The sequence below is a fragment of the Mirounga angustirostris genome, unplaced genomic scaffold, assembly GCF_029215605.1.
Source record: "Mirounga angustirostris isolate CCGP_5_RB_7025 unplaced genomic scaffold, mMirAng1.0.hap1 SCAF_10, whole genome shotgun sequence".
NCBI classification, from domain to species: domain Eukaryota; kingdom Metazoa; phylum Chordata; class Mammalia; order Carnivora; family Phocidae; genus Mirounga; species Mirounga angustirostris.
Genome location: NW_026991718.1, coordinates 91,878,835 through 91,904,538, shown reverse-complemented (window position 1 = coordinate 91,904,538; position 25,704 = coordinate 91,878,835).

The window sequence follows — 25,704 nt, the reverse complement described above, 5'->3', positions numbered from 1 at the left end:
TTCTTGTGCTTACGTCCCAAATAATTGATGCGTGTAAATCTTTGCTCAGGATCTACTTTGGGGGAGCCCAAACCAAGACTGTGAACTTTATGTCTGGTTCTGCCAGGGCTGCCTTTGAGGGCTCAGCCTGAGGAGTGAGCTGTCCTGTGCTGAGCAGATGAGTAGATGATAACTGGTGTGCCCATCTGCAGAAGAGCCAGCGAGGGCAGTTGGGGGAGCTGAGTCCCAAGGCCAGCTTCTGGAAAGGCAAGGTTGTTATGGGAGAGGAGTGTTGGGTTCTGGTCAGCAGGGGGATGGATGGAGAGGAATGACATCTAATGACTGGGAGCAGAGGTGTAAAGAGGCACACAGGACACTGCAAGAAGTTTCTTCTTTCTCTGAATACTTGACGAGGTGCTTCATCCCCTTCTGTCTCTTACCTACCATGTTGGAGCTGACCAATCAAGTGGCTAGCCCCACCTTTACAAAGCCCCAGATGGATCTTTACAACACTCTTCAACAGTAATTAACAAGATTATCTGCAAACAGATGCTCTATGGCTACCTTAAACTCAGCCTGTCCTGAACCAAATTCATTCTTTTCTCTATGGTATCCTTCCTTTCACCTCACCCCCCAAACCCCAAGCCTTTTACTTCAGTATTATTTCCTTCAAAAAAAAAAAAAAAGCAAGCTATCCACTTCTGAGCCGTGCAACATTCCTTGTCCTCTGTGTCCCTGGTCTGACTCCACACCTAAATGGCTTGGCCCTGTGCTCTGAATTTTCTTGGTCATGTTTTCTGCTCCCCATTGCCTGCTTTATGCCCACATTATCACTCATGTCAACCATTTGATCCTCCCATGACTTCACTCCCCACCCCTACCACCCCATTCATCTTTCATTCTGCAACCAGGACAGTCTCCCTAAATGACATACCTGATCATGTCATTCCCATTCCTAAAACTTTCAACAGCCCACCATTATTCACAAATAGTTTCAATAATTTTGCCTGGGGGTACCTGTGTGACTTATTTGTTAAGCACCTGACTCTTGATTTCGGCTCAGGTCATGATCTCAGGGTTGTGAGTTCGAGCCCCCTGTCGGGCTCCACACTGAGAGTGGAGCTTGCTTAAGATTCTCTCCCTCTGCCTCTGCCCCTCCCCCTCTCTAAAAAATAAAATAAATTATAATTTGCCTGGCATTTGACGTTCTTCATATCCTTGTTCCACTTTTCTTGACCCTTTTCCTACTTGACATGTGATCTATGTTCCTTGTGCTCCAGACCTGTATTTTCCAAAGTCTATTCCAAGGAACATAGATATTTTGAGATGCTCCTCTGCACAAGGGTTTCGGCGTAAGAAACTGGGTAACGCTGCCCACTCTTCCTCACTTTTGGGTGTTCAAAAGTTGCATTAGCACACCTTAGACTCTGAGAAGTCTGCAATAAAGAACTCTGTTTACTTTTGCTTAACCCAGTGTTCCCTAACTTATTTGGCCATGGTGTCTCTTTCTCACCTTTACAGAATGGTAGCTATTATTAATATCATGAAGGAACAGTGTTCTTGGGATACAAGCCACTTTTTCTAACCACACCAGACTTGACATCTGAAACACATGTCAAACTCCAGGACTAGAGTTTTGTTTGTTTGTTTTTTGCTCTCAAGCTGTTCTCTCACCCTGAAATGATTTTTACCCCAGTGTCTTTACTAAAATCCTGACTCATCCTTCAGGGTGGGGCTGCAATGCCACACTCAGAATGCAGCTGCCCCCCTCCTACCAGCATCCCTGCCCATTTTGCTCCGGCCCAGGGCTTTTTGGTACTTCTATGATAGAAAGGATTTATTTCTGCTTTGTAATATGATTAACTGAAATTCTTATTGAAATTCATGGTCCTTGAAAACAAGGATGTTTTATTTTCCTTTTTTTTTAAGTGTTAACCTGCAGTGCTGTGCAAGCACATTGACCCCAAATAGCTCATGAGCAAATTTTTTTCTGAGTTAATTTCATAACCTTTTCATTATTCCTTGTAAAGTCTGTCCAGACAACAAAGGAGCATGATTTGTCCTCAGTCCCAGTGACTGCTTATGGGCTGGTGACCTCAACAATCTGTGGAGCTTCTCTGAGCCCAGGTGTTTTTACAGGGCTGTGCTGAGACGTGGTGAGATGACCTGTGCTAATGTGTGTGGGGGGGCTGAGGACTGTACCTGGAGCTCAATCAGGCTCAAAACCACATTGATGGATGACACGTACTGAGATGTCCCAAGGCACCATGTCCAAGGATAAGCACATTACAAGCCTTATATAATCCTCATAACAACCTTATGGGGTAAGTGTTATTTTTCTCATTTTATAGGTAACAAAATCAGGATAGGGATCTGAGATTTCTAGTCTCACACCAGGACTCAGGCTCTATAGAACCACCACATGATACTGAGGACTGAGTATTTCCTGGTTGTTGTTATGTTCATTCATAGAGATTGCAAGAAATGCGGTATTCAACAGAAAAACGAAATATTAAAAAGTGCTGCATCAAAGGAGCCTTAGGTGTTGAATCTGACATTTGTCATTACCACTTACTAATTGTGAGGTCTAGGGCAAAGTAATCTTTAAAAAAAATGCAGGTCCCTTACCTGTCAAGTAGGGATAATAGTGATACTTTTACCTCACTGGGTAGAGAGAATGCAAACAGATATATACGTATATACGTAAAGGACTCAGCCCGGTGCATGGCTCATGGTGACTTTTTTGATGAGTGGAAGCTAATGTCACTGTTATTACTACCATCTCTTCTTCACTGTGCAAGAGGATGAATGACCTCAGATGAAGAACAGCCACTTTGTGCTTATGCGGATAAGCAGTGCACATAAACTTTCAGTAATTTTTTCACTTGAGGGAGGGAAAAGGTTAGTTCATGAAATTTTATTCCAGTTTCCTCTGAAAAACAACAAGCAAGAAAATGTCCCCTCTTAAGACACAAAGAAATGGAAAAACATTCCATGCTCATGGATTGGAACAACAAATATTGTTAAAATGTCTATGCTGCCCAAAGCAATCTAGACATTCAATGCAATCCCTGTCAAAATGCCATCAGCATTTTTCACAGAGCTGGAACAAACAATACTGAAATTTGTATGGAACCAGAAAAGCCCCTGAATAGCCAGAGGAATGTTGAAAAAGAAAACCAAAGCTGGTGGTATCACAATTCTGGACTTCAAGCTGTATTACAAATCTGTAGTCATCAAGACAGTATGGTACTGGCACAAAAACAAACACATAGATCAATGGAACAGAATAGAGAACCCAGAAATTGACCCTCAACTCTATGGTCAACTAATTTTCAACCAAGCAGGAAGGAATATCCAATGGAAAAAAGAAGATCTCTTCAATAAATGGTGCTAGAAAAATTGGACAGCCACATGCAGAAGAAGGAAACTGGACTACTTTGTTACACCATATGTAAAAATAAACTCAAAATGGATGAAAGACTTAACTGTGAGACAGGAATCCATCGAAATCCTAGAGGAGAACACAGGCAGCAACTTCTTGGACCTCAGCCACAGCAACTTCTTGCTAGACATGTCTCCAAAGGCAAGGGAAACCAAAGCAAAAATGAACTATTGGGACTTCATCAGGATGAAAACCTTTTGCAGAGCAAAGGAAATAGTTAACAAAACTGAAAGGCAACCTATGGAATGGGAGAAGATATTGCAAACGACTTATCAGATAAAAGGGTGGTATCAAAAATCTATAAAGAACTTATCAAACTCAACACCCCAAAAACAAATAATCCAATCAAGAAATGGGCAGAAGACATGAACAGACATTTCTCCAAAGAAGACATACAAATGACCAACAGACACATGAAAAGAATATGACATCAGGGAAATCCAAATCAAAACCACAATGAGGTACCACCTCACACTGGTCAGAATGGCTAAAATTAACAAGTCAGGAAACAACAGATGTTGTCAAGGATGTGGAGAAAGGGAAACCCTCTTAAACTGTTAGTGGGAATGCAAACTGATGCAGCCACTCTGGAAAAAAGTATGGAGGTTCCTCAGAAGGTTAAGAATAGAGCTACCCTACAACCCAGCACTTGCACTACTAGGTATTTATCCAAATAGTGGTTCAAAGGGGCACATGCACCCCAACGTTTATAACAGCAATGTCCACAATAGCCAAAACATAGAAAGAGCCCAGATTTCCATTGACAGATGAATGAATAAAGAAGAAGAGGTATCTATATACAATGGAATATTACTCAGTCACCAAAAAGAATGAAATCTTGCCATTTGCAACCATGTGGATGGAACTAGAGGATATTTTGCTAAGTGAAATAAGTCAGAGAAAGGCAAATACCATATGATTTCACTCATATGTGGAATTTAAGAAACAGAACAGATGAACATAGGGAAAGGGAAGGAAAATAAAATAAGATGAAAACAGAGGGAGGTAAACCATAAGAGACTCTTAACTGTAGGAAACAAACTGAGGGTTGCTGGAGGGGTGGTGGGGTGAGGGGATGGGGTAATTGGATGATGGCATTAGGGAGGGCACTTGATGTAATGAGTACTGATTGTCACGTGCAACTGATTAATCACTAAATTCTCCCTCTGAAACTTAATAATACCTTATGTTACCTAAATTGAATTTAAATTAAAAAAATCCCTCTCCTTTTATTTTTAATTTTTTCAAGTTTTAATTTGCATTCCAGTATAGTTAGCATGCAGTGTCATATTAGTTTCAGGTGTATAATATGGTGATTCAACAACTCCATACATCACCTGGTGCTCATCACAACAGGTGCACTGCTTAATCCTCATCAACTATTTCCCGAATCCCCCTACCACCTCCCCTCTGGTAACCAGCAGTTTTTTCTCTGCAGTTAAGAGTCTGTTTCTTGGTTTCTCTCTCTTTCCTTTGCTCAGAAAACCTCCCTCTTTAAAACTCTTCCGTCCTTCCTTCCTTCCTTCCTTCTTCATTCCTTCCTTCCTTCTTTCCTCTTTTGAGAGTAGTAGTTTGAACTTAACTGATTTCTGTATGCTTATTTTTATCTTCAGCCACTCTGCTCATTTAATTCTCATTTAGATCCAAAAATTTCCCACTTAATTTTGGATTTTCTAGATAATCATATCATGTGCAGAAAACAACAGTTTTCTTTTTCTTCTTTTTCTTATTTTTTTTTGTCTGTGTTGACAAATACTTCCAGTAGGATATTGAATGGTTAAGGTGGTAGTAGTTGGCCTTATCCTTTTAATGCTTCATCATTAAACATGATGCTTATTGAGGAGTGCTAGAAAATATAAGTTGGCATGTTTTTGTCAGTGACTAATTTGCTAAACATTCTTTTAAAATCAGAAATTGTTTTTGACTTTTATCAAATCATTTTGATCTCTTAAGATTATCATATTGTTTTTCTAATATTGGTTTTTTATAACTGAATTGATCTTGCATTCTTAATATAATAGTTATTTGGACATAACATATTATAATTTAACACATATTGTTAAGTTTGATTGGATAATATTAAATTAAGATTTTTGCCCATATATTCACAAGAGAGGAGTCTATTACTCTATTTTCTGGAATTGTTCTCCCTCATTTGGATGTCATTATTTTAGCTAGTAAAATGGATTAACTTTTCATTTCTTTCTATTCTAATGAACAATTCCTGTTCTATATAGTCTCTTTCTTTAATATTCTTACCCATAAATCTATTTGGGACTGGTGTTTCCTTTTCTTTTCTTGTCTTTTTTTTTTTTTTTTCCCTCTTAGGAATAAAGATTTGTCTGCCTTTGCAATTTCTTTCAAGGTTTAATATCTTCTTAGCTTTTTTATTTTTTTACTTTTCCTTAAGCCAATTTTAATAATTAAAAGTCTCCTCTATAATTCTATATTTCCTTTTTTATTCCTAAATTTATTTTATCTTTATTCATTCCTTTCATCTACTACCTGTAGGTATATTTTGATCTTTTTCTAGCTTCTTCTTTTTTTTTTTTAAAGATTTTATTTATTTATTTGAGAGAGAGAGAATGAGAGAGAGCGAGTACATGAGAGGGGGGAGGGTCAGAGGGAGAAGCAGACTCCCTGCCGAGCAGGGAGCCCGATGCGGGACTCGATCCAGGGACTCCAGGATCATGACCTGAGCCGAAGGCAGTCGCTTAACCAACTGAGCCACCCAGGCGTCCGATCTTTTTCTAGCTTCTTGAGTTAAAAATTTAGATAATTTATTTTTGTCTTTTTCATTTTTATTTTTTAAATTAATTTAATTTAAAGTCCATTAATTAACATATAGTGTATTATTAGTTTCAGAGGTAGAGTTCAATGATTCATCAGTTGTATATAATACCCAGTACTCATTACATCATGTGCCCTCCTTAATGCCCATCAGTTACCCCATCCTCTTTTTTTTTTTAAGATTTTATTTATTTATTTGACAGAGAGCACAGCAGGGGGAGTGGCAGAAGGAGAGAGAGAGGTAGGCTCCGCACTAAGCAGGGAGCCCAATGCAGGGCTCAATCCCAGGACCCTGGAATCATGACCTGAGCCAGAGGCAGATGCTTAACTGACTGAGTCACCCAGGTACCCCTACCCCATCCTCTTTTTCATTTTTAAAGATTTTATTTATTTATTTGACAGAGAAAGATGCAGCAAGAGAGGGAACACAAGCAGGGGGAGTGGGAGAGGGAGAAGCAGGCATCTCGCTGAGCAGGGAGCCTGACTCGGGGCTTGATCCCAGGACCCTGGGATCATGACCTGAGCCAAAGGCAGAAGCTTAATGACTGGGCCACGCAGGCGCCCCATCTTTCTCATTTTTAGATAAATGCAGGAATGTTGTAAGTTTTTCTCTGAGTATAGCTTAGTCTTCATCTCATGCACTTAGATATAAAATATTTCATGGTTTATTAATAAAGAGTGTATAATTTGTAATTGATAGTAGCTATTTGAATCAGTGTTTTAAAGTTTCAAGTAGTTCTTATTTTCATCTTTTTTCTCCTCCTTACTCTAATTTTTGTACCAAAAAAAAAAAAAAAAGAAACACCATATTGACTAGATGACTTCCTCAAATTTGTTTGTACTGCTAAATGTTTAATGTTTGTTGTTGTTGTTGTTGTTGTAGTATTGGACACATCAATAATTGAGGGCGGCAATTTGAAATCCTGTATAATAATACTGTTTATATCTTGGTTTGGTCTTGTCATTTTTTGCTTATGAATTTCAAGGCTACTTTATTAGGTACATTCAATTTAGAATTGTTATATCTTTTTGAAGACGTGGATATTTTATCATAATGCTCTGGCCTTCTCTATCCCTAATGCTTTTTGTCTTTAAATCTATTTTTGTCTGCTTTTAACAGTTTGTCTAGCTTCCTTCTGATTAATATTTAGCTGGCATTTATTTTTCCAACCTTTCTTTCAGCTGTTACCTTTCTTTTTTCATATTTCTTTTAGCCTTTAGTTTAAGTTGTATGTGTGCCTTGTCAGTAGCTGGATTTTGTGTTTTGTTTTATTTTAATCTGACCAGCTCCACTTGTTTGGTGAGTTTCATCCATTCTTATGTTGTGGTTATTGAAACATTTGAACTTGCTTATTCTCATCCTACATTTTTATTTGACTTGATCCACTTTTTTTAAATACTTCTTTTTTCTCCTTTATTGCCACTGATTAGGTTGAGTAAAGTTTCGTGATTTATTTTTCTTATTACATTTTTTTCCCTCCTCTGTGGGTTTGGAGTTTATGTATTTATGCAATTTGCATATTTCATTTCTGTTTTATATTATATATTTTATTATTATTTTAATGAATCTCTAATAATATTTAACCATATATAGAGAATATAACAATGTCTAAAGCCCAGTTCACATTTGGGGGAAATACAAATGGGTGGAGGAGAATGTCCAGAGCAGAATGTCCATGGGTCATAGAAACCTCAGACTAGAGTCCAAGCAGCAGGGACTTTCTGGTGTTTTCACAAGGTTTTAAGGAAAAGGAGGAGGAGCAGAAAGTAGATGAGACAAGTAAAAATAGTAACGGGGGGCTCAGAAGAGCACAGAGTCTCAGAGGCGTATATACTCACTTCTCATTGGGATGCAGTTTACCAACTTGCCAGTGAGTGTATGTGAGTGTGTGTGTGTGACAGTATGTTCACTTGTGAATGTGTATGTTTGTGAGTATGTATATGTGTGTGTGCCCGAGTGTGTATATGCCTGAAAGTATGTGTGTGTATTTGTGCGAGTGTATGTTTGTGTGTGTACCTGAGTATTTGTATGTGCCCGAAAGTATGTGTTTGTGTGAGAGTGTGTATGTGTGTGAGTGTGTGCCTGAACATATATTTGCATGTGAATGTGTGCGTTTGTGAATCTTTATATGTGTGTATGTGAATGTGTGCCTGAGTGTGTGTATGTGCTTGAGAGTGTGTATGAGAGTGTGTATATGTGTGAGGATGAATATGTGTATGAGTCTGTGTATGTGTGTGAATGTGTGCATGTGCCTGAGAGCGTGTGTGTGTGTGTGTGAGGCTGTGTGTGAGGGTGTGGATATGTGTGAGTGTGTGTGAGTGTGTGCCTGAATGTATGTTTGCATGTGAATGTGTATGTTTGTGAGTGTATGTATGCAAGTGTGTGAGTGTGTGCCCCAGTGTGTGTATGTGCTTGAGAGTGTATGAGTGTGTGTGCGCATGTGAATTTGTATGTGTGTGTGTGTTATGCTCAGCATTGAGGACAGAGAGAGGCAGAGAGTGTGAAGCTGGAAAGTACATCTGACAGTAACAAAGGGCTCATTTTCATGAATTACCAACAACAGCAAGTTTTGAAAGGAAAGAAGCTGGTGAGGAAGCTGGCAAGTGTGGCCATTACTGTCACAGCACAAGAAAATGTTGAAGGCGGGATCTGAATTGTGGGTTTCTTTCTAGAGACAAATGGGTCAGGAGAAATTAAATTTCCATGGATCAGAGGTTATAGGTTGATAGCAGTAGTGACCTAGACAGGCCATCACTGGCATAGTTCAAAAATATCTTTTCTTTCACAATGAAAGTCTGGATGACATTATTTCTGAGATTTTTATCCTATGCTATTGTTACTATTTTTTTGTAAACTAGCTATCAGTATAAGATTCAATTTGTTGACAATAGTTCCTAAAGAAGTTTTGGGTCTCATCTCAATGTAATCTATACCCTGATTAAATTATAAACAGATTTCTAGGATTCAATAATGATAGTCCACATGGTGTAGAAAAGTAGGATTCAAATAGAATATTCTCTTGTTCAGTGATGGAAGTGCTAGTGACATGTCAGCTTATGAGAAACAGATATGGTAAAATAAAATACTCCAATAGTCTAGTTTATTTCTCTTCACAAGGCAGAGTTATGAAATCTTTTCCTGAATGAACTGATGCACAAAATGGAGTTAGTGTGATTAAAAAAATACTATGTTTTTCATTTTAAACAGTATTTTTTTTTGCTATTATCCCTGTCTGTGCTGATGTCTTCTTACTCATCTCATGACAGATGGGTTTTAAAGGCATGGATACTCTTCCAACACTTAGGTAGCACTTAAATGAATCAGCCTTGAAGTCCGATTGACAGGGACTTTAACATACCATTTCCAGTCCCGTAGTCAAGTTGTTTAGCTTCCTTAAGTCCAGTTTTCTTATTGGAAAAATGGCACTAATAATCTACTTCCTGGTTTTTTTTTTGTGTGGACTAAAAAAGATATAGAAATACAAGGCAGGATGAGGTACCTAATGAGTACTCAATAAATATTCTCTATTCTTGTCATTCATGTCCACAAAGTCTTAATTTCATCTTTTTTCACTTTAAATGCTGGAAGAAGATTGAAAATGGCAACTCACATATTATAAAATGACATAGAACCATTTAGAAAAGTGGGAGGTATTTATATCTTAAGTCAGCACTATATAAACATCTATGGGAGCTAACAACATTGTATGTCCTCCAAGTATCTCGTGGAAGCAATAGGGTTCCTGCTGGGACATGGTCTTGCCAAACCCCATAGAGCCCCAAAGATTGTCTTTTCAAAGACTCTTCTCTCTATTGCCCAGGGCCATGTTCTGCCAGAAAACTGCCTTCCTCAATCAGGTCACTAAGTGTGACCCCAAAGAAAAAGCAAACCAAGGTATCTATCCAACTCTCAAAAGCTTTACTTGTGCTCCCAGCTGTGACCAAAGAGCCTTCCTTCCATGGTGTATGTGAGAGAAGGGAAGAGCTTTTCAGAAACCACACTTGAGTCCATGGCAGAGTGAAAGAGGCAGGAGGCATCAGGCCAGTTTCCAGATTTCTTTCTGGCCCAGATTATTGAGATTTACATCCAGCCTCTGGGGCAGTTTAACCAAAAGCTGTTACGATGATCCGGGTTTCACACAGTTATAAAAACCAAGTAGGAGCCTGATGTCTTTATTTCTCATGAAGTCTTGTTGGGGGAAAGTAAAGCATACTTGTGTCCCAAATCCTGGAGCAATAGGGCCATGATGGGGAAATATGCAGTTCTCTCACCAAGACAAGATAGTAACAAAGAATAATCCTCTCCCCTTTTTTCCCATATTCATTTATGTAAGTTGGTCAAACTGGCATCTACTCACCATAGATTTTTAGACTTGAGAGATATAGAATAATCTTTCTTCAAATGCTACTCTTATTCTCTTAATCCTTCTGTCCTTAGAAAACATCCAGTCAAATAAATTAATAAGCCTACTGAAGGAGCTGAGGTGCAGCAAGACTCATTATATCAGAGACTAACAAGGTTCACATAATTCTTAGCTCTGCAGGGCCTATTAGTCAGATACCAGCTGCAATACTTCTGTGTAATAAATTACCAAAATCTCAGCAACATAAAACAACAATTATTAATGTTTTCTTAATCATAGTACTGCAGATCAGTGAGAGAAGCTTGACTCCAAGCATCCAGTGGGTTCAGGTTTCCTGCATCTGTCTCTAATCCTGGAACACGTGCAGACCCAGGACGTAATCTTTTCATGGTGGTTGCAGAAACTCAAGAAGGATAGGAAGGAACATGTAATGTTTCCTAAGGCCTAAGCTATGAACTGGTGCACTGTCACTTCTGCTGCATTTCATTGGCCAAAGTTCCTCATATGGTCAGGCCCAATGTCAGTTGGGTGAAGAAGTAAAGTCCATTCACCGTGACTCATGGCAAGAGTGGGAAGGAGGCAGGAGTTATGAACAGAGAACACAGTGCACCCCACAGGGTAACTAAGGCAATGTCAGCCTAAGAGGATCAACATAAATCTTACTTTCTTGGTACCTTGGGTGGCATTACATAGTCTAGCCAAATGACCTACAACTGAGGTGAGGTTGTGTATTAAAAATTCCAATCCTAGCAGCCCGAGATGCATCTCAGGCTTATGAATTCTGAAAAACTTCTTCAGGAAATGCTATTGCTCTGAGTGTCATCCCTCATCCCAAGGTATAAGCAATGCACTAACCTGGCATCTTTATGGCACACAAATCTATATTCTGTTGACTACAAGATAATAGAGCTTTTGGAGAATTTTCTCAGGTCACAATTTGGGAATTGTAATGTACCTAAAAAATGGAGCCTGCTCATGAGAGGAAATTATCCTTGGACTCCTCAGAGTTATTGCAAATGGGAAAGACTTACATTTGAGGAGCACTAAAGAATTTGAAAGCCAGGGGCGCCTGGGTGGCTCAGTTGGTTAAGCAACTGCCTTTGGCTCAGGTCATGATCCTGGAGTCCCGGGATCGAGTCCCGCATCGGGCTCCCTGCTCAGCGGGGAGCCTGCTTCTCCCTCTGACCCTCCCCCCTCTCATGTACTCTCTCTCATTCTCGGTCTCTCAAATAAATAAATAAATCTTAAAAAAAAAAAAAAGAATTTGAAAGCCAGCCTACATCTCCAGATTTCATGCTCCTCCCCGCCCCCCACCATGTATCAGCTGAGAGCAGGCAGACACCGAGAGAGATGCCACATGGCATGACCAGCACTGGAAGCTGGCTTTCCCTCTCTCATCCTATCATTTTTGCATAATAACAATGCAATGACATTTTGGATTTAGATGTAAATGACATTTGCATTTTGATATGAACTTTTTGGTTTTCCCTTCACAAACCTTGTTTATAAGGATTTCCTCCCAGAGTGACAGTGATTGACCAACTCCCTCCTGCTCTGGGGCTCATCAACCCCTGGCTTGACTCTGCAGCCATGGACGTGGCATCTTAGCACAGGTCACATGGGCTGGGGTCTAGTGCATGGCTGCTATGTGTCATCCAAGTGGCTTTGGGCTTGTTGGCAGGCCACCACTTAAACAGCCTCTCTAAGTAGGAAGTAACCTTGTTAGAGTATCCATGAGAGATCAGTAAGGACACAGACAGGGATGGAGCACTTACTGTGCAGGCTTTGAGGACACAGAGAAATAAGAGGTTTTTATCCCTGTGAAGCTATAGTCTAGTGGAACATACTGAGGTTTAAAGACATAATTTCAAAAGAATGTGACAAGGTGTGATGAGCAAACAACTATTTTGAGTTGTTGTCTAGGCAGTTTACAGGATGATTACCCTGTTCACACTGAGTCTGGGTATTTATTTATTTATTTTTAAGATTTTATTTATTTATTTGAGAGAGAAAGAGCACAAGCAGAGGGAGGAGCAGGGGGAGAGAGAAGCAGACCCCGACATGGGGCTTAATCCCAGGACCCAAGGATCATGACCTGAGCCAAAGGCAGATACTTAAGCTACTGAGACACCCAGGTACCCTGAGTCTGGGCATTTAAATAAAGATCTGAGTTTAGGATTTTTGCCACAAGTTCTCACTTTGCTATTCCTGGGGCACCTTTGAAAAGAACCACTTAGAATTGAGCCCACAGCAAGTTAGTGACCTCTGCCCCAACCACCTTATAAGTGGTAGGTCCTTGCTTGCCTGTCCTCTATCTCCTGCTTGCTTGTGACCTGGGACCAAGGACTGCCCTTTCCTGGCTCATTGTGCATGCCACCTACCCCATTCTGGGATATGTGAATAATACATCTGTGACTTTACTTACTTCATGAGGGTGTATTGAAACTGCACCTCAGTCAAGAGACCTTATGTTTTTCACTTCCCTGAAGTGGAAGCTTGGAGGCCGAGGAGGAGGCCTGCTCACCCCATGTAGGTGGCTTGTGCCTCCCCAGTCAGCAGGTCTTAATCTGCATCACTTTATATTGGCTGTTCCAAGCACTTCTTTTTTTTTTTTATTTACATTACATCATTAGTTTTAGATGAAGTGTTCCATGATTCATTGTTTGTGCACAACACCCAGTGCTCCATGCAGAATGTGCCCTCCTCAATACCCACCACCAGGCTAACCCATCCTCCCACTCCCCTCCCCTCCAGAACCCTGTTTGTTTTTCAGAGTCCATCGTCTCTCATGGTTCGTCTATCCCTCCGATTTCCCCCGCTTCATTCTTCCCCTCCCACTACCTTCTTCTTCTTCTTTTTTTTTTCTTAACATATATTGCATTATTTGTTTCAAAGGTACAGATCTGAGATTCAACAGTCTTGCACAATTCACAGCGTGTTCCAAGCACTTCTTAAAGGTAGGTGGTAATCTCATTTTACAGGTGACATTGCAACTCAGTGAGTTCTAATAACTTGAGCAAGGGCCCATGTCAAGTTGACAGCTGAGTTGAGAATCCAACTCAGACCAAAATTTGACCCCCAAGGTTTTGCTCTTCTCACCACTTGGTTCATGGAGAGTGAAGCATCCCATTTTGGGGGAACATGGTACCTCCAAAATCTCATCTTTAACAGTCCCGTCACCTAATGTAATTCTAATCTCCTATGTTCATTTCTTTGTTCTCTCTACTTGGGCAGGAAGTATATCTTATAAGAATTTGAATCTCCTGAAGCAATGATATGCTACTGGATGCTAGTAGATACTCAAAAAATAGCATCAAGATTAAAAACAAACAAACAAACAAGCAAACAAACAAAACTACTCACACAGCTTCAAAAAGCATACCCTGCATTGCAAAGGCAAATGGAAGTATGCTTGAGGTGATATGCTGCCTTGTTTTTTGGGGGTGTCTGAATTGCCCCTCTCAGTTTTCTCTTCTTGATCAGCAAACACCCAGGGATGAAGGATCAGATGAAAAAAAAATTAGTGTCAGCATATGTGGTGATGAGAACTGGGTGTTATATGCAACTAATGAATCGTTGAACACTACATCAAAAACTAATGATCTACTACATGCTGGCTAATTGAACATAATAACAAAAAATAAATAAAAAAATTAACATCAAAAGCACATTAGAAAAAAAGACAAGTATCCAGTCATTTCAACGGCTCTCACACACACACACACACACAAAATACGTTCTTCCCTTTCCTTATTCTATTTAAAGTCCTCATTGACCTTCCTAAATTCCCAGTTTCCACTTAATCTCTGTGCTGGTCAAGATAGCAGTCCTCATTCCCTAACCTTCTCTTTCCACCCAGTGGTCACCCTTTGAAGTCAAAGAGAATGCCACGCACACAAGGAAGCCATTAGTAGAGTCCCAACCTATATAGCCTACCATAAATTAGAATGCTAAGGAAGTCTTTTCATCCACTGCAAAGCCACTCAGGCTGACTGCTGGCAGTGCCTTCCCATCGATGACAGGTCACCAAAGAGTTCTCTCTACACAGCTCATTTCTGGTGGCAGCAATATTCCTGTCTGACTTCTGAAGTGATTTTTGCAATGTACATGGCTGCCAGAGGCAGGGATTCTGGAATGAGAGTTTTAGCAGCAGCCCCCTGCCCCAGCCTGCCCCTTCTCTCTGCTGTGGAAGGGCTGGGGAGCCAGCCTTGTGTGGGCTCCCTTACTGCCTTTCTTCCTTGAATCAGGAGCCTCACAACCTAGTCATATATTTATACTCCTAAGACTCCTACTGTGTCTGTATGCTTCAGTTCAAGTTTTGACTTGACTTCTAAATCTCAAGTGTATTGAGTTTATTGAAAAGTGTGAAGTTGGCATATATGGTAATGATGAAATTATAGCTTCCTTAAGAATTTCCTATATGGGGCCGCCTGGGTGGCTCAGTCAGTTAAGCGGCTGCCTTCAGCTCAGGTCATGATCCTGGGGTCTTGGGATCGAGCCCCACATCTGGCTCCCTGCTCAGCGGAGAGCCTGCTTCTCCCTCTCCCTCTGCCTGCCACTCTGCCTACTTGTGCTCTCTCTCTATCTCTCTGTCAAATAAATAAATAAAATCTTAAAAAAAAAAAGAATTTCCTATATGTCAAAGCATAGAATTATTTTAAATAAAATGTTTCTATGAATATAAAATATTCATATAACTGATTGTTATAACACTTTATCCAGAAGGTGGCAGATTCTAGGATATGAAATACTAAGAAGATATTTGCTCATCTTATTCCCAGGTTAAATCTGGAGAGAGAAGGAGTGCTGGAGTGAATCGTGAATTATTGCATTCTTGGGGAAATAGTTACATCTTGAGTCTCAGTTTCCCCATTTGCAAAATAAGGTGGGGATGAGTGGTCTATTTCCTTCAAGTTCCAATAATTCTATTCCTGGTTTGGGTTCTCCCAGAAGCAGAGAGAAAAGTTGATTCAGGAGGTGATCTCAGGAGACTCTGTTAAGAGTGGGGGGGAAATAAGACAGAGAAGACAGCCATAATGAATGTATCATCAGTCCATCTGTCTCTGTGGGCCACTGGGCTTAATCCATCTGGAGAACCCCAGAAAACAGTATGGAACATGACCTGAGGGATCTGGGGTATTTGCACACCAAGTCCAGGCAGTCATTTTGAGGGCTGTTCCTAAAAGGCACTTCTGGCCTGCCACATGGTAGAAAATGCTGGAGAAATCCCTGTGGCCGAGAAATGCAGGTGCTGATGGCTGGAAGGTGGGCAGCAGTCCTGGGGTTGGCGGAGGTGTGGGGACATGGGTGGAGCACCAGCTGTGCCTGCTAGATTCATGCTCCAGATCTGCACGCAAGTTGTGCCTTGTAGACAAATGGTGACTCTGTCTAGTCAAGGTGAAAGTCATAGCAGAATCATAACCTGTATCTTTGTGATAATTGCATAGTCTCATTTGGTCTGGAGGTTTTATCCAGAGCATCACAGGACACAGACATTGTTAATATAGAGCCTTGTTGGTAAAGACATAAAAACACATGTTCAGATTACTTTTTCTATTAGTAAATTCATGTCATTCTTTCGAAGTCACCATGTCTTGCTGTCATGATGTCGTTCTCACTTGGATTCTTTTTTTTTTTAAAGATTTTATTTATTTGACAGAGAGACACAGCGAGAGAAGGAACACAAGCAGGGGGAGTGGGAGAGGGAGAAGCAGGTTTCCTGTGGAGCAGGGAGCCCGATGTGGGGTTCGATCCCAGGACTCTGGGATCATGACCTGAGCAGAAGGCAGATGCTTAACAACTGAGCCACCCAGGAGCCCCTCTCACTTGGATTCTGATGTGCCTTCACAAGCAAGAGAATAATGGCTGGGGGGTGCCTGCGTGGCTCAGTCGTTAAGTGTCTGCCTTCAGCTCAGGTCATGATCCCAGGGTCCTGGAATCGAGCCCCGCGTTGGGCTCCCCGCTTGGCAGGAGGCCTGCTTCTCCCTCTCCCACTCTCCCTGCTTGTGTTCCCTCTCTCGCTGTGTCTCTCTCTGTCAAATAAATAAAATCTTTAGAAAAAAAAAGAGAATAATGGCTGGGAGTGAGGTAGTATTCTGGGACTGCACAATACCCAAGTGCTCATGCACAGGGTATCATGCACAGGACACATGTGGCTCATGGGAATAACATCCCACCCACCCCGAGAATGGCTCTTGTGTGTACTGAGCATGGCTGATTGAATGGAACATCAGCAAAGACATTTCAGGTAGATTCTAGTGCTTCTGGACAATTAAGGAACTTCCAGGGCAAAGAGAATTTGCTTCAAGTCAGATCCGTCCTTAGTAATTGAAAATCCCTGCCAATAATGAGGGGGAGAAAGATAGGCCTAAGTTTCTAGTTCCTTACATCTGTTTTTCAGTTTGTTAATGGAATTCATTCATTGAGTCAACAAATCTCACTTGAGCACCTGTCCTGCTCTGTCACCAGGGACACAGCAGTTTAAACTGATAAAATCCCACCCTCATGGAACTTCCTTTTTGGCAAGAAGAGATGGACAACAAACAGACAAACAAGTACCTAAATAAACACTGTGTTAGGGGTGAACAATGTTAGGGAGAGAAATGAGAGAGTGTAGGTAGATGGAAAGTAGTGGGGTTTAGGAGAAGAGATTTATCCAGATGTCAGGGGCCAGGGGAGCCCCGAAGATAAAATGCCTTTGAGGCTAGACCCGTGGGGATGGAAGGAAGTTGCTTGAAGGGTCCAGGCTGACTGTTTCCCAGTCAGGAAACAGAAAAGCAAAGAATCTGAGGCCAGGGGAAGAACCAGGGTGGGATTGAGCAGGGGAGTTGAGGACTGAGTGCCCGGAGGTGAGCCCGTCAATCATGTGAGAACTTTGGCTCTCACCTTGAGTGATGTGGGAAGCAGAGGCCTGACAATCTCTGATTTTGGTTTGAAAGGCATCACTCAGGAGCTCAGGGGAAACAAAGCTGAGGGAAGTAGCAATAAAGCTATAGAGATAGTTTTATGCCAATTTTGTTCATATCATGTGCAAAAAAATCCTCTAGCTCCATCTTTCCTAGCTGCAAAGGACTGAATTGTGTCCCCTCCAAATTCCTGTGTTGACGTTCTAACTTCCTAAGTGGCGGTGTTCGGAAATAGGGCATTTGGGAGATAATTAGGTTTGAATGAGGTCATGAGGGTGGAGACTTTATGATGCAATTAATGCCATTAGAAGAAGAGGAAGAGACACCAGGGCTCTCTGCCAGGTGAGGATACAGGGAAGAGGTGGCCGTGTGCAAGTGAAGAAGAAGGCACTCACCAGGAAGTGACCATGCTGGCACCTTGGTCTTGGACTTCGAGCCTCCAAAACTGAGAGAAAATAAATCTCTGTTGTTGTTTAAAGCCACACAGTCTTTCTCTCTCTTTCTTCCTTCCTTCCTGCCCCTCCTTCCCTCCCTCCCTCCCCCTTCTCTATCTTCTTCCTCCTTCCCTCCCTCCCTTCTTCCCTCTTTTTTCCCTCCTTCCCTGTCTTCCTCCTCCCTCCTTCCTTCCTTCCTTTCTTCCTTCCTACCTCCCCTCCCTCCCTCCTCCCTCCCTCCCTTCCTTCCCTTCTTCCTCTCTCTCTTTTCCTTCCTTCCTTCCTTTCTTTCTTTCTTTCTTTTTCCCTTTCTTTCTTTCTTTTCTTTCTTTCTTTCTTCTTTCTTTCTTTTTCCCTTTCTTTCTTTCTTTTCTTTCTTTCTTTTTCTTTCTTTCTTTCTTTCTTTCTTTCTTTCTTTCTTTCTTTCTTTCTTTCTTTCTTTCTTCTTTCTTTCTTCCTTCTTTCTTCCTTTCTTCCTTCCTTCCTTCCTTCCTTCCTTCCTTCCTTCCCCATATCCAAGGATTTCTTTATCACTGATAGAATTTTCAGAAATTCACATTCAAAGCATAACAAAATATAAGGCCCATACAGACCCATCCATAAGTAGAATGTGATGCACACAAAGGAAACCCAGGACAGCCGGTAGAGGTGTGGAGACCAGAGACAGAGGCTGCATGTGGCCTCACCACACGTGAGGGGCTGGGTCTTCCCAGGAGAAATTCAGTAAGGGCAGGTGGTGACTTTGCCCTAGGCTTGCAACAAGCAGTCCTGTCTGGGGACTGCCTCCTGTGCTGATAGGGGGAGCCTGACAACTGAGAGGAAAGAAACCTCTCATGTTTGAAATCATGTAGTCTGTGGTGCCTTGTGCTGGCAGTCCAAGCAGACTCATACATGAGCCACTTGTATTCCCTTTGCCTAAAGTGGCTGGCAGAAATCAGTGGCGACTGGAACTCTCCAGGGAGTGATGCTTAGGACCTTAAGGAGACTGCCTGGTGGACAGAAGTGTTTAGAAGGTAGGCCATAGGGAGGCCAGCAGGCCCGGACCGTGCAGAGCTAGGTGGACCCTGGGGTGGAAGCTGAGATTTCACCTTCCATGGGAGGGGAGCCCTTGCTGGGTTTGGGCAGAGAAGTCAGATAGTGATGCTTGTTATAAAAAGATGGTGCTGGCTGCTGAGTCCCCCCCAGAAAGCGGGACAGCAAGTGAGGAGCCCAGGAGAGATGGTCAGTCCAAATGCAGGCCCAGAACTTCAGTGACCCAGTGGGGTGGCTACAGTGGGGAAGGGGGCAATGGAATTGGGTAACATTTTGGAGGTTCAAAGACTTGTGGATTGAGTGTGTGTGTGTGTGTGGGGGGGGTTGTTGAGGGAAGAGACAGCCAGGTAGGGCTGAGTTCAGGCTCACGTAAATGGTGGGATAGAATAGCAGGCAGGTTGGGGGTGGGGGTTAGTGACCACCAGAAACTGTACAGCAGCTGGGTCACAGGGACACAGCCAGGATCAGATGCCAAGGGGATGCATGGAGAAATACCATGAGCCTGGGGCCCAATGGGTAGCAGGAAAGAGAACCGAAGCAGAGGAAGTGGGGGTGGAGGTGTGTGGGAAGGGAACAGCCCTGGCTCAGTCTTGCTTGGATTTCCCTGGATGCTTGCAGACCAGCAGGTGACAAACATAAATAAATTCCATGTAGCATCTGACCCACGGGTCACTGCTGTAATAACTACAGTCCCAGGTCTTCTTTCTGAATTTAGGGTTTTAAGGGCTGAACATTAAATTCTTTTATTTTAAACAGAATTTTCAAATATAGACTGGTTCACCATTAGGAAAGAGTTGTTCAAAATGACTCCTAAAGCCCCTTTCTTTCTTTTCTTTTCTCTTCTCTTCTTTTCTTCTTTTCTTTTAGCAAGCTCTACGCTCAAAGTGGGGCTTGAACTCACAACCCTGAGACCAAGAATCACATGCTCCACCAACAGAGCCAGCCAGGAGCTCCTCCTAATGCCCCTTTCAACCTTAAAATTCCAATGATCAGATACCAGAGCTTTAGCAATGCTGAATATATGTATTTCTTTTTTTTTTTTTTAAGATTTTATTTATTTACTTGACAGAGAGAGACATAGCGAGAGCAGGAACACAAGCAGGGGGAGTGGGAGAGGGAGAAGCAGGCTTCCCGCAGAGCAGGGAGCCTGATGTGGGACTCGATCCCAGGACCCTGGGATCATGACCTGAGCCGAAGGCAGACGCTTAACGACTGAGCCACCCAGGCGCCCTGAATATATGTATTTCTTAACCATAACAGTCCACTTCTTAGTTTAACCTTGTGGATTTTTTTCAAAACCCGTCTCAATGGCTTTTTGTGAATTTATGACATATGCCATTGAATTTCTGACAGGTGAGGTCAAATTTTAAATCTTAGGGGAAAATTTTTCTGTTCTGTTGTCAATAGGTAATTGGTATATACAGGAGAGTTTGTCTTTGGATATATGTATATATTCAATCATACATTCATATCAATTCATGAATCAATCATATTTCTTTAATTTAATTTTATGAATTTCATATGTATGTATGATTTTATGAATTTGATTTTTTAAAGATATTTATTTTTTTTTGAGAGAGAGTGCACAGTGGGGAGGAGCAGAAGGAGAGGGAGAGGGAGTGTTAAACTCTGTGCTGAGTGTGGCGCTGGATGTGGGGCTTGATCTCACAACTCTGAGATCATGACCTGAGCCGAAACCAAGAGTCAGATGCTTAACTGACTGTGCCACCCAGGCGCACCGTATACATTTGATTTTTAAAGTACTGAGAACATTGCAAAAAATGATTTAACTGATTTTTCTGAATCACAAAGAGAAAATGACTTTGCTTTTGTAGTCTACTATCTGAAATAATTAAAACACTGTGTTATTTTTCTAATACCCGTTTGAGTTAAGTAGGTGGGAACTGGAATGCAATTTCAGTTTCTATTGAATAAAAAACTAAGTGGGAGATAAGACACAGTGCTCTTCTAACCCAAATTCTGCATCGATGCTGCACTCGACAGGAGGGGCTGTTTGCATCAACTTAAGGATGGACTGGATGGCACAGTAAGTTTCTTCCCATCATGTTGGCCAAACTCTCTTCAGATACTGTGAAATGCTGTTTCATGTTTCTTAAGTTTTAATTTACTAAAATAATTTCTTGTTGTTCTAGGAACCCCAAAAGTAGATTATTGCATTAATTCAAAAATAATCAGAAAAGTCATTCAGTGATGCACTGGCAAGAACCTTTAGTCTTGGTCATGGCTACTTCACCATGTCAATTTTATATTTTTTTCTTGAGCAAGTTGTGTGTAAATAGGTAAATACAGGAATAACATAAAGCAAAATGAATGGCTGGAAAGCAGGCAATGCAGGAGATATGGTTATTTGGCATTATCACAATTTTTCAGAAATACTCAGTTTTTATACTGCAAAAACAAGCCCTAGACTCAATCTACTGAAATCGATTTGAATGTGGAGTTTAATGCTGTTAATAGCCCATACATAATTTACTCAAATATTTGAAATTTTAGATGCTTTCATTCTGTTTTAAACAAACCTAACTTATTTGCAAATGGTAAAAAATACCAGAACAATTGCAAGAATGCTTTTTTTTAGTTCTGAAGATATTGCTTCACTTTAAAGCATCAAGGATGATTTAGATTTTTGGAAGAACTGAGGAGGCATGAAGATTTCTGAATTCCCACAAATGCAAACCACCACTGAGAGGACCAGCCTCAGGACAGCTGTGGTTTGGAAGCCAAATCAGTGCAGCAGCAAAAAAGAGCTGTTCTTTTTTGAATAATAATGACAACAAAACCTCTCCAAACTGAAACTGAGGAAGAACTAGAAACATGGTTTTCTTACTAATGTGAGGTTGGAAACATTGGCTTTTAAGTGAATTGGCCATGACCACACCAACACTTGGATGGGATTGGGGCTGGGATTGCAGGCAGATGTGAGTTTGTCATTTGCATGCCAACATTCAAAAACTTTTCTCCTTTCTCTTGCTAGCACATTGAGGTGGGCCTTGCTTGAGAGACACAAACTGATTATATACACATGTTACCTGGAAACATGATGTTTGGCTTAATATGAGGTCCGTGTACTTAGGCTCTTGTGTATAAAAATGCAACATTTATCCAGGATATTTGTCAAATGCTCAGAAATGTCTACTATGCTAGAGAGCTGTCAAAGAAGCAGTCTTTTCCCATGGAGAGCTCATTAACCCCATTTCTACCAACTGAATAAGTTCTGTCCTGCCTGGGAGAGATCATGGCACCAAAATGTATGGCTTCAAATTGAGGAGTGAGGAGGGGGACTGAAGAAAATCAAGATTTCTTGCTAGGACCCAAGGACTACCCATGCTTTCCCAAATATGTGTTTTAAGTGGTCATTCTCCACTTACTCCATTCATCTCTGCATGTGTCTAACTATTTATTCCATTTCAAAAAGGCTTGCTATTTTTCAAATAACATGTTATTTTCTAAACTCATTGCTTTAATATACAAAGAACTCTTATAAATCAAGAAGAAAAAAAATATTTCCAGAGGATATGAACAGAAAGAGAAATAGAAATGGTTTTTAAAAGATTTTCACTTATCAGCTGGGCAGAGATGAAAACTTTGAAAACATGTTGAGGGACATCTGTGATTATACACAGTGTTGTTGAAATTGTGGGAAGACAGTGACTCTCATACATTGCTAATTGGGCTGTAAACTAGTAAAACTTTTTTGGAAACAATCAGGCAGTATCTTCCAAAATTTAAAATGCATGGATTTCCTTGTTGCAGAAATTCCACTAGAATTCTTCTGACTGATAAGACTCATGGTCACACAATTTGAACATGGTACAGTGACTACTTCTGGGGTGGGGAATTGTAAGGGTGGCGAGAAACTCATTTATTCTTTGCATGCCATTTATATTGTTTAAATTTCCTACACGTGTTAGTTAGTCATAGAAAAGAAACTAAATATATATATATTTGTTGGATACAGAAATGACTATAAGTTCACACACACACACACACACACACACAAGGACATGGCCTACAAACATGGAGATCAAGTGGAATGATAAGAAGGTGAGAAATTAGGCTGAAGGGAAAATAAAGGGAGAAACCAGGGGTAAGCCTGCATCATGTACAGTTGTTGGCTGTGAGCTGAAAGCATCTGATGTAAAGACTTCCGAGTGTCTATGGATGAAAGCAATCCTTTGCCAGAAGTCTAACTATCCAGGACCTGAGATCGGAGAGAAGTTTCTCCTGAACGTTCTCATGGAGAAGGATATAGTAAATAATATCCTTAAAATAAAGGTCCAGAGTTAATTCAATAAAATGTTTCAATAACAATCTAGCCTTGTGGTAGATTGGATTATCATTCCAGATTCTCATTTCGTCTTTGTAAAAGGGTTCTCCATCCATGTGCCTTATCTAGAGATTTAGTGGTATCTCTCACTAGAGTGGGTAGTAGGTACATCCCCACCGCACTCTCTGACATCAGTTCCCAAGTAGAACTTCCTCTCCCAATGAAATGAGGGCAGAATTGGCATAAGTTGTGTCTGAGTAGAGGATTTAAATGTGTTAGCATGGTTTGGCTTGACGTTTTGAACTTAAGCTTCCACTGAAGCTGAAACATACCCCATGTAGCTGTTGCTCCTTCAGTCTGTGTCCTGGAATGAAGACACATAGGTCAATCTGGAACCATAAACAAAGCCTGGAGTCCAGCTGAGATCAGCTGATCTGCAGACCTGTGTGTGTGGAATAAATGCAAATGTGATTATTACATTATTGCAGCAGAACCCTGGCTAATGCATCTCTGGAGATGGTGATAAAAAGTGAAAATAAGTCCAGAAGGAGTCTTTTGAGTTGCTGGAGATAATGAGGATAGGCAGATCCTCTAATAGAAGGATATAAACTTCCCCTAAGATCATGACCCTACTTGGAGACTCTAAGAAATTATTGATAATGGGTGGGGGACAATGGTACTCTGTGAATGACATGGTACTCTGAGTGAACTGCAAAAGCAATTCATTTTATCACAAGAAAACTGCGCCATTATTCTGAGGACAATGAACGATGCCTTTGGGCACTCACTGAGAGAATGTGTAGAAATTGGGATGGATGGATAAAGTGTGTGTGTGTGTGTGTGTGTGTGCAGACATGCATATGTTTGTGTGTTCTGAGGGGGTACCTGGGATTAGAGATTCTCTTTCCCATCTTTCCAGGATGGTCTGCTAAGAATCTTAGTGTTAAAAGTATGTCAGGGTCAAGGATTAAAACGCAAGTGTAGATGCAACAATCCTGAGCCTTACCTTTGGGTTTTCTCCCCATCTCCTTCAGTATAACTCAGTTCTCCAAGAATAGTGTTTTAGGAATGGCCTAGGGCAACGGCTCAAAGCAGAGTCTAGATGTAGGCATGGGAAGTTGGTGTCTTCACAAGGGATTACAAGACCCCTGTAAACACAGCCATGATTCTATAAGATTGGCAGACAAAAGTCTTGGGCAGAAGTTTAGCATATATTTTATAATCGGTTTTTTGAGTTTAGAAAGAAAGAGAATGTTTTTCAGTTAGTCAATGACTTCTGGCTTCATCCCAAGCCCATAAATGAACTTAACAACAAAGTTTAATGATTGTTGGACATAGTCATCTTTAGGAAGAAAGGAGAGTCTGAAAGAAAGGCTGGAGAAGGCAGATGATCTTATTTTGAATATTCTTTCTTAGCCAATTCAATTAGAGAATCACTATTCTGCTTGTTGGCCTATTGTTTTAGTTTGTCTAAATAAGAGAAATATTTTCATGGAGGAAAGAAGTGGTTTGATTTTCTTAGTGTTATGTCTTTGGATATGATTTCTCTCTATTTCTGTCTCTCTGTCTGTCTGTCTGTTCTCTCTTTCTTCCAGCTCCTTCCTACTAATATCTTGGTTAGGTTGCCTCCCTGACTTTCATTCTTCCATGTCTCAAGTCCACACTTAGTACCACATTTGAAGCTTCAAGGTCTCTATTATTCAGGATATCTGTCTATTATCTATCTTTTATCTATCTATCTATCTATCATCTATCTATCTATCATCTATATCCACATTCAGTGCAAACGCCAACCCCCCTTCAGATATTCATAACATTATATATAATATGTAGACATCTATACTTATCATATATATATATATAAATAAGTAAAGAGAGATTTATTTTAAAGATTGGCTCACACTATTGTAGAGGCCAGAATCTCAAGTTTGCAAGGAGGGCTGGCAGGCTTGAATCTGCATGGAGGCAGAATTCTTCCCTGTTCTGGGGGGACCTCAGTCTTCTCTACTAGAGCCTTCAACTGATTAGATGAGGTCTATTCACATTCTGGTGGTGCTCAAAGTCTACTGATTTAAATCCTAACAACAACAACAAGAACAATAAGAACAACAACAACAATAAACAACAAAATGCCTTCACAGCAACATCTAGGTTGGTGTCTGACCAAGCAACTGGGTACCATGGCCTAACCAAGTTGAGACATAAAATTAACCATCACAGGGTCAGCACTCACCATACCCCATGCCCAGCTTTAGACCAATATTCCATCCTTCTGCTGGTCCAGGTGGGGAAATAGAACAATTAGGACCCCACTTAAATGCAGACAATAAATGAATACCATTGACATTCTTGGTAGTTAACTGAGAAATATTTGCCACTTGATTTTTCAAGTAAATATAAAGATGTGTATCTTTAGCACACACTTGTACTGTTTGGCAGATGATACATCCTTATTATGGTACACTGG